Raw genomic sequence first — 9521 nt, 5'->3', positions numbered from 1 at the left:
GCTGTGAGATCATGACCTGAGTGGAAGTCGGATGCTTAACTGACTGAGCCATCCAGGTGCCCCATGAATCAATTATTTCTAACACTGAAATGACTATATAGCAGAAATAGGTTTAAATGCACATTACTAGATTATTGTATATTTTATTATACCTAAAATTACTTGAATATTACATTAGATTAAACTTGAATATCAGGTACTATATATATCACCAGTATTTTATTTCTTAACAAATTAGTTTTACAAACTACAGTCATCTGTGCATTCAGGTCAAGAAATATTGTTCAATTCATGATTATATTTCCGTAAGATGTGCAGTAGGAGCTTTTGAGATTTCTGTTAAAAATCTGAAGATGTGATGCAGTGCATTCAATATGGAACCCTGGGGAACTCTAAAAATAATCAGAAGCCATCTGGCAAATATTGAAAGAATTGAAGAAAAGAGAGGCTTGAGAAAATATGACTTCAATATGTTTATCAGTATGCACCCAAGGAAACAAACTGAAGCTTCTAAATTGCAAAGATAATGTATACACCATAGAAGATATTTTTAATGTAGATATTGAGATCAAATTCAAACATTTAAAAAATAATTTTGATTAATTAGTTGATTCTTTTTTAATTACATGGAGGATGACAAAATCATTGGGACTACATGCCATTACATTTAGAATGAAGTTGACATCAACTTTTCCACATAATTTTTTCAATATTTAGAAATACACTTTAAGTAATCCAAACTCTTCTGAGAAAAATTAGGTCAGCAGTGGTCCTAGGACATGCTTACTGTTGAATTTTCTTTTTTTTTCCCTATTTAATATTTTGCTTATGTAATGTTTAGTGATCATTCAGAATCTATGCTAATGAAAACTGCCTCCTTTAAATCCTGGAACTGAAGAGACGCAAAAGCAGCAACAATTTACATATAAAAACTAAACAAAACACTTTGGGCCACAAGATGTCACTGTAGCTCAAGCAAGACATGGTTTTCTTGGAATTAAATAGAAAGGAGAATATATTGGACTTAATTTGTATATTTAATCTGCTTTTGATTATATTCCAGATATTTTTTATAATGGACAATAAAATGAAGATAAAGCAAAGAATAATTTTTACCTGGAGTAATTTTCATCTAATTTTCTAGGAGTTGTGGTGATAGATGTTAGAGAAAATAACAAGTCACTTATTTAACCTTTATGAAAAAAAGAATTATAATGAACAATTATAACAAGAACAAATGAGTTGCTGCTTTTAGTCTTAATTTTTATTTGCATAGTACAGTGTAATATTCAGGGTATGAGATCTTAATTTAGACTGCAAGGATTTATATCATTGTGTTTTCTCAACCACTTTTAGACTAACTTATCTCATTGAACAATAAAATGGGAATAATGTAATTATCTTATAGGGCTCCCCTGGGTTAAATAAAAATGCTTCTACCCAGGCCTTAATGTAAAATTCATTTTTAAAAATTGTTATCTAGTATTTGAGAAACCAGCAAACCTATGTACTCCAACCACCTGTATTTTTTTCACATTTCAAATGTCTCTTATGGTGCCTCAATTTTTAGATATGTAAGTTTGAACACAAAATAGATTATAAAGCTCCTGCAACTATGAACCTTGTCTTATACTCCTTTCTTCTCCAAATCACCTACTTTTGCAACATATACATGGTAAGAGTCAACAGCTATGCAGTGTTTAATTAGGATTCACCTAATTCATGCCTGTTTAAAAGAAATGTTTAATATCTGTACTGTCAAAAACATAAATATAATATTTAGCTAATACAATGTATTACCTTATAGAGGAACATTTTTCAAATGTTCTGGAAGTTAATTAAAACATTTATTAAATATTTTTAATATCATTGGTAGTGCATTTTAATTCTCAGTACATTAGTTACAGATTTGAAAATTTCAGACTCAACAGTGTAAAAATTAATCTTTAAATTACATCTAAATATATTACTGATGATTGTTCTAAAATTGACCTCTAACTATGTTTACAAATTATTTTTTGAATGAAATGGAATATACTATATTTTCTTATTTAATATATATTAAATTTTGACAAACTCAATTTAAATTGAAATTTTATAGGTTAAAAACCCCGTTTTCCCATGGATTTACTTACCAAAATAGAGCTAATTACCAAGATAAAATAATTTTTTATAATGTAATAAGGAAAAGGAATGAGTGTTTTATAATATAATGTATTCTTGGTCTTACCCTAAAATGTCTCTTTTAGTAAAGTTTTGTGTTTATGATTCTGAATATATAACAACATATAACTGAAAGTAGAAATCCAAAGTTAATGGATATTTATTGATATTCCACCTATTTACACAGTGTCTAATTTTGTTGAAATAATTAAATATTACTATGTAAATAGTTATGATATAGGCATGAAATGGGAAATTTAGTTTGTAATATAAATATAAATAAGTATAAATAGATATAGAAAATAAAGTTCTTATAAAAAATGCACAGGTGTTAAGAACCTAGTTCCTAAAAATCATCATAGTATTATAGAGATATCGATATGAATGTTAGTAATAAAAATTATAGCTAATATTTGGTAAGCCTTTTTTGTGTATCAGGGAAAGTGCAAAGCATGTTACATTATCTCAGTTCATTCTCAAAGGATTCTCATAAAGTAGATATTGTTATCTTCATTTTACTGATAAAGTAAATTCTCAGAGATGGTAAGTAATTTGCCATGCATTACTCAGCTACTAATTGATAAAGCAAAATGCCACACATAATATATTAAAACTGATATAATCTTTTCTAGTAATTAATCCAAGGGACAAATCCCATGAGTCAGTCACTGAAATTCTGACAAAATCAACAGTGAAAAAGGAGAGTGGTATATTATTATCATAGTTTTACATAGTAGTAATTATGGAAATGTCATAAAAAGCTACTTAAATTTATTTAACGTGTTGAATACAAGAGTATAAAATTAAATATACTGTTTTTTTCAATGAAAGATACTATAATGTGTCTATACAGTGGTGAATACTACAAGATCGGTAACAATTTATAGGCTCATACTTTGCTATATAATAAATATTCTGTTTAAAATTACTTTTGGAGCAGCAATTACATTCTATAATATGGATTTTTAGAATCTTGTGAAATGGTACACATATGTCATTTGTTTGATTCTTAGTTTTGTAAATGTACACCTTCTGAGGCCACTGCAATTGAGTGTTAAAAATATTATGGCTAGGATTCCTTCCCTGATTTTTGTCTACCCCATATTTACTCTCACCAATCGCCTATGAAGCAGAAGGAATAAGTATCCTCTTTACACCATTTCACAAATTAGAATCTTCATACTCCTGGTAATCTGCCCATGTAAGAGGCAGACAAAAGGAGATAGAGATCAAGAGAATGAATGGGTGATAAAGAGAGGGAGGTCAAAAGCAAGAAGTTTTATCATCCTTTTATTTTTTATTTTTTTAATGTTTATTTTTGGGAGAGGGGGAGAGAGAGAGAAAGAGAGCAGGGGAGGGGCAGAGAGAGAGGGAGATAGAGAAACACAAGCAGGCTCTGCACCATCAGTGAGATCAAGACCTGAACCAGGGGGGCATCTGGTGGCTCAGTCAGTTAAGCTTCCAACTTCAGCTCAGGTCATGATCTCCTGGTTCGTGAGTTCTAGCCCTGCGTTGGGCTTTGTGGTGACAGCTCAGAGCCCAGAGCCTGCTCAGATTCTGTCTCCCTCTCTCTGCCCCTTCCCCTTTCATGCTCTGTCTCTCAAAAATAAATAAAAGCATTAGAAATTAAAAAGAAAAAAAGACCTGAGCCGAAATCAAGAGTCACTCAACTTACTGAGACACCCCGGCTCCCCTTTATGATCTTTTACTACAACATGAATTCCGCAAGTCAGTGATCACACACTGGCATCCGTGCGACACACACGTACTCTTGCCAAATAGCAATTTGGTGCCTGCCTCTTCAAACTTGAATGGACGGTCAGTCATCAACTGATGGTTTGAAGGACCCACCCTGAGACATAGAAGATAAAGAAACCAAGAACAAGGATATGGTCTAAATGATTATCATCACCACATTCTTGTCCTATTTTTAGATGGGCAGCTTAAGAGAAATTTTTACTGCTTAAAAATGTTTCAAATGATTTTTTTCAGACCACGCCAGCATTAGTTTCAGGGTAACAGCTACAATTAGCTTCAAAATTTCTAGATTGAAGCGTGAACATAATACTTTCTTAGAAGTCAGAAGATGAAATGTGAGATGAAAGACACCAAGCAAAATGTTTCCCAATTAGAGGGCTTTTTGTTGCTTGTTTTGTTTTGTTTTGGTTTTGCTTTCCCCTACTAGACAAAGTTTGGGCTTTAATACTAACTAGTTGTTGGTCCCGGGTATGTTATCTAACCATTTGAACTACATACTCCACATTTCCAAAACGGGGATAACAAATTTACTTTGTTGGATTCTTATATGAATTTACCAGATAAAATATGTGCAGAATATAGCTCCCATCATAAAAAAATTCTCACTTATTGAGAGTATAAATAATGTTAACATTTGAGTTATTTTGCCAAACTACATGTTTAGAATAGAGTGCATCATGATAAAAATATTGAGAATGTCTTGACATTGTCTTAATCTCTTGTAAACATTTTAAATTAAATGTGCATGTCTAAAAAGTAAAGTGGGATAAGTTGGGGAGAAAACTACATTTACCTTCCTCTTTGCATTTTTAGAAAAGTTAGAAAATATGCCAGATCCTTATGGATACAGTCTTTTGGAAATTCTTAACAGAACAAAAAAGATACAACAGATATTAAAAATGCCATGGGGGTTTCCTGAGGGAAAATATACAGTAAACATTCAGTGACTGTGTAACCTATAAAAGATATATTTGGGGCCAGTACAAGTGACAATCTTTTTTTTTTTCTTTTTACATTTCATTGCTTGATCAAATAGCTATTTTTCTTTATACTTTTATCTTAGGCTTCAGTTATATTTAGGGACATTCATCATGCCTGCCCTTCCCATCCCACTAAAAGAATGCAAAATCCTTCCTAAATGAATATGATGTAATATAATATTATTTACCTTCTTTTTAAAACATCAGCCTTATGTTCAATATAACAACTCCTAGTAACATAAAGATGCTAAAAGAATAGAAGTTTGAAGGGTAATATTTTTGTTCACAAGATGATTTATTTAAAAAAAATTAATGTTTATTTATTTTTGAGAGCAAGAGAGAGAGAGAGAGAGAGAGAGCGAGCGAGCATGAGCAGGGGAGGGGCAGAAAGAGAGGGAGACACAGTATCCAAAGCAGGCTGAAGGCTCTGAGCTTTTAGCAGAGTCCAATGTGAGGCCTAAACCCATAAACCGTGAAATCATGACCTGAGCTGAAGTTGGATGCTTAACTGACTGAGCCACAAAGGCGTCCCTTCAAAATGATTTATTTTTAAGGTTTTAAATTGGTGGAAAAAAAAAGCAGTTGCTGATTATGACAACCATTTAAAATCTTTTATGCTACCCTCTTAAATTTCAAAGTGTTTTTAGTAGTTCAGTTAATATGATTGTTCTACATAAATAAATTGAAAGGTTGGGAAAGAACAAAGCAGAAAAGGGGAAAAAAAGAAATATAGGAAAAATATGCTGTGTCATTGATGCCAAGATCCCTGTAGTTGATGAGGGAAAAGGTCATAGCAGATGGTGAGGAATTAGGAAAATATGAGGAGGAAAAGATATTAAAAAGAGAACAGAAATAAATCCTAGTTGCAGGATTCTCATATTCTTTAAAATTAACTTTTTTTTTAACCTAAGATGTTTCCCTCCATGCATAACTCTTAAATTCAAAGACTTGAAGACAGGTAGCAACTAGCTAAAGTTGAATATGATCCACAGCCAACCAGCCTTATGGCATTATTTTCTGAAACTCATCTGTTTGTCTGCATGTGCTTCTATTAATGATACTCCAGGAGTCTGTTATTTTGGCTGTAATCTAGTAGAATCTGGCTTAATGTATCCACTCTGATGTAAAAAATAATGTTAGGTGGAAACTATCAACTAGGAATAGTGAGGTGAGGCAGAATAGGGAGGGAGGGAGGGACTGAGAAGATGAATTTGAGGTTTCAAAATAGGATCAAAAGCAGATTGACTAAGGTTAGTGATATTCTCCCAAGCAAGCACTATTTCTCTCCTAATTATTGTATTTGCTCTTACTTTTTTCAACTTTATCCAGCTTTTTAAAAAAGTTTGTTTATTTGCTTGTTTATTTATTTATTTATTGAGAGGAGGGGCAGAGAGAGAGGGAGAGAGAATTCTAAGCAGGCTCTGTGCTGACAGCAGGGCTGAATCCATGAATCATGAGATCATGACCTGACCTGGGAAACCAAAAGTCAGACTCTTAACTTACTGAGCCACCCAAGCACCCCTAACTTTATCCTGATTTGTGATAGACAGTCCCTTCTCTCTTCTTAGGGTCGCTCTCATAAGTTAACAGAGTTAAAAAGTAAAATAGGTTTTTATAGAGTATGTCAGGACCTTATGAAGTTTTTCACTTATAATGAAAAATAATAAAAATATCTGTTACCATGTGTAAAACAGGAAATATATGTTCTTCATATATTCTTTATGGATATTATTGATGGAAAAGTAATGCTTTTCAGTTATAACCTGTAACTTTTATAAATGGGATATATGCCCTTCCCCTATAGTTTATTTTAAGGGGAAAATATATGTTAACTAGATAGATTAACCATGAATTTTTCCTTCCCTGAAATAAATTCTTGTATTTGTTAAGAAAACCCATTAATTATGTTTACAGGATTGCATTTAATATAAAAGTTATTCAGTTAATTATTAAGCTGGGACATTCAAGACAATTTTCATGTGATCATGTGGTTGTTTCAATTACCTAATGATGCATAAAAAACTACCCCAAACTCACTGGTTCAAAACAATAGTGATTTGTTTCTTCGTGAATTTTCACTTAGGTCTGGCTTATCAGAGATGGATGGTTTATGCTCCCTCTGATGTTATGATGTTGACTAGGCCAGCTCATTTGGTCCTGGAGGACATGTACCTTCACTCACACATCTGACATCTCACCTAGATTGCTGGATGGCTGGAATAGTTTGTGCTTTTGTCTTTACCTAAACCGTCTTTCAACCTATGGTCTCTACAAGTGGTCTTGCTCTCCAGTAGGTAATTAGAATTCTTTACATTACAGCTCACTTCTCATGTGAGACGGGAAACTTCAACCATTTTAACACCTAAGAACTGAAGTCACACATTGTCATTTTCACACATTCTGTTGATCAAAGAAGTCTCTAGGATAGCTCAGATTCAACAGGAGTGAATTTTTGTTCTTGATAGGGCAAGCAGCACAAGTACACAGGTATGGGAGCAATTATTGGTGGGCATTATGTAGATAACACACTACGTGGTTCAGAATAGGAATTGCTAATGAATTTTAAAAATTAACACATAGGGGGCATCTGGGTGGCTGAGTCAGTTAAGTGACTGACTCTTGATTTTGGCTTGGGTCATGATCTCATGGTTTGTGCGATGGAGCCCTACTCTGAGCTGTCAGCACAGAACCTACTTTGGATTCTCTCTCTCCTTCTTACTCTGCCTCCCCCCTGCTTGCCTGCACTATCTCTCTCTCTTTCTCTCAACAAACAAATTAATAAATTTAAGTTACCTACGCTTCTGAAAAAAAAATTAACACATCATTTGAGGTTAATGAAATATATTTGCCTGTGACAAAATAATACTATATTTTTTCTTGATACTTTGATACTTGATTCTTGATACCCTCTCATTTCTTGATACTTCACATTATTTCTCTTCTATCGTCTTTATATATGGGTCATGGCTGAACTAAGTCTTAGGAGATATTTGACCTTTTGTTAGTTTTTTCGTGTATAAGTTTTAATTGCCATAGGAAGAAGATGATAGATTTCATTTTGTAAAGAATAATTCACATATGTGCTGTTAAGATTCTCTCTGTGTGTATAAAGTTTGTTATGATTGTTCCTTATGTCAACTCCAGTGGGGTGGTAAAAGAAGCAGGATTGGGCAGAGGAAGTTCAATGGAGGTGTAGTCACACTAGTGATTCAGCAGATACTATGAGGAGCTCAGGAGCTGAATAAGAAGTATCTTGAATTTAGGCAAGCCAACTCAACCATTAGCCCCTGCACAGAAGAATTATTATCTGTGATCTTCTTTGGACAAGGGATCTGTTTTTAGCTAAAGGCAAGATCCAGAGAAGGAATTAGCTGAGGGTTTTTTTCTGCCAAGACTTTAAACAAATGAAGGATGCACATTTTAGTTCTAGAAGGGAAGGTAATCTCCTGGGTGTCATATCACATTGTGTACTATAGGAACGAAGAGTTAGCTTAAAGAATTAATCCAATGTGTATTAGAAATTAGCATATATTAATTTCACTGTATTACACTGTCAATAATAGTGACATAAGACACCAAACATAGCATATTTATATTAAAATGTAAGCTCTAAAAGTCTTCAACTCTGAAGTTGTCTTACTACTTTGAGTAGAAGTATTATATGGTAGCCAAAGCAATTAGGTTAATCTCTCTCTCTCTCTGTCTCTCTCTCTCTCTTTCGGTCAATAGTCTTCCTGGTAAGTGGTGAGAGAGAAAACACTAACTTTTACAAAATTGTATTTCATAATTCAAAATCGATTATTCTACTAATATAAATAATCCTTGAGATAAAAACTGTAGAAAACAAAATTATTTCACACAAATTCATTTACATAGGCTAAGGTACAAGATAGCTAAGCCTACATCATCTTTGTTACCTATGCTTTGTTATAATTTGTTACTTATGATTCAATATCTTATAATTAAATAATTTAAGTTCTATTACTGATGTTAGAAGAATTAGCTATAATATACAATATTGGTAATCTTATAAAAATTTGACATTGTCAAACTTTTAACATTATCAGAGTCAAAAATGTGGCATCTGAACAAATTAGAAAAATAACACACTAAGTGCTTTGCATTCCATGAATAATCAATATAGTTATTTAGTTCTTTAATGTATTAAAAGGAAAATCAATTTGCTAAATATCAAATACCTACAACTAACATATGTAATGTTGAAACACTAAATGCTTTCCCTGATAGTCAAAAATAAGACAAGAGTGCTTACGCTCCATGCTGTTAACCAAAATAATACTGGAAGTTCTAGGTATTGCAATCAGGAAAAACAGAAAAGCCATATGTATTGGAAAGGAAAAAATATAATTTTCATATGTGCAGATGATATGATGGTCTACTTAAGTTATCCTAAATAATTTAAAAAATCCTGGAATTATTGAGTTTAGCAAGGCCACAGGATACAATATAAACATATAAAAATCAATTATATTTATATCTTTACAATTAACTCATGATTTTTTAAAATTAAAATATAATGGGGTTGGGGGGGAGTGCCTGGGTGGCTCAGTTCGTTAAGCCTCCGAATTCAGCTCAAGTCATGTTCTCGTGGTTTATGGG

Source organism: Acinonyx jubatus, chromosome B1 (genome assembly GCF_027475565.1).
Source record: "Acinonyx jubatus isolate Ajub_Pintada_27869175 chromosome B1, VMU_Ajub_asm_v1.0, whole genome shotgun sequence".
Lineage (NCBI taxonomy): Eukaryota > Metazoa > Chordata > Mammalia > Carnivora > Felidae > Acinonyx > Acinonyx jubatus.
This window is presented reverse-complemented; position numbering follows the sequence as displayed.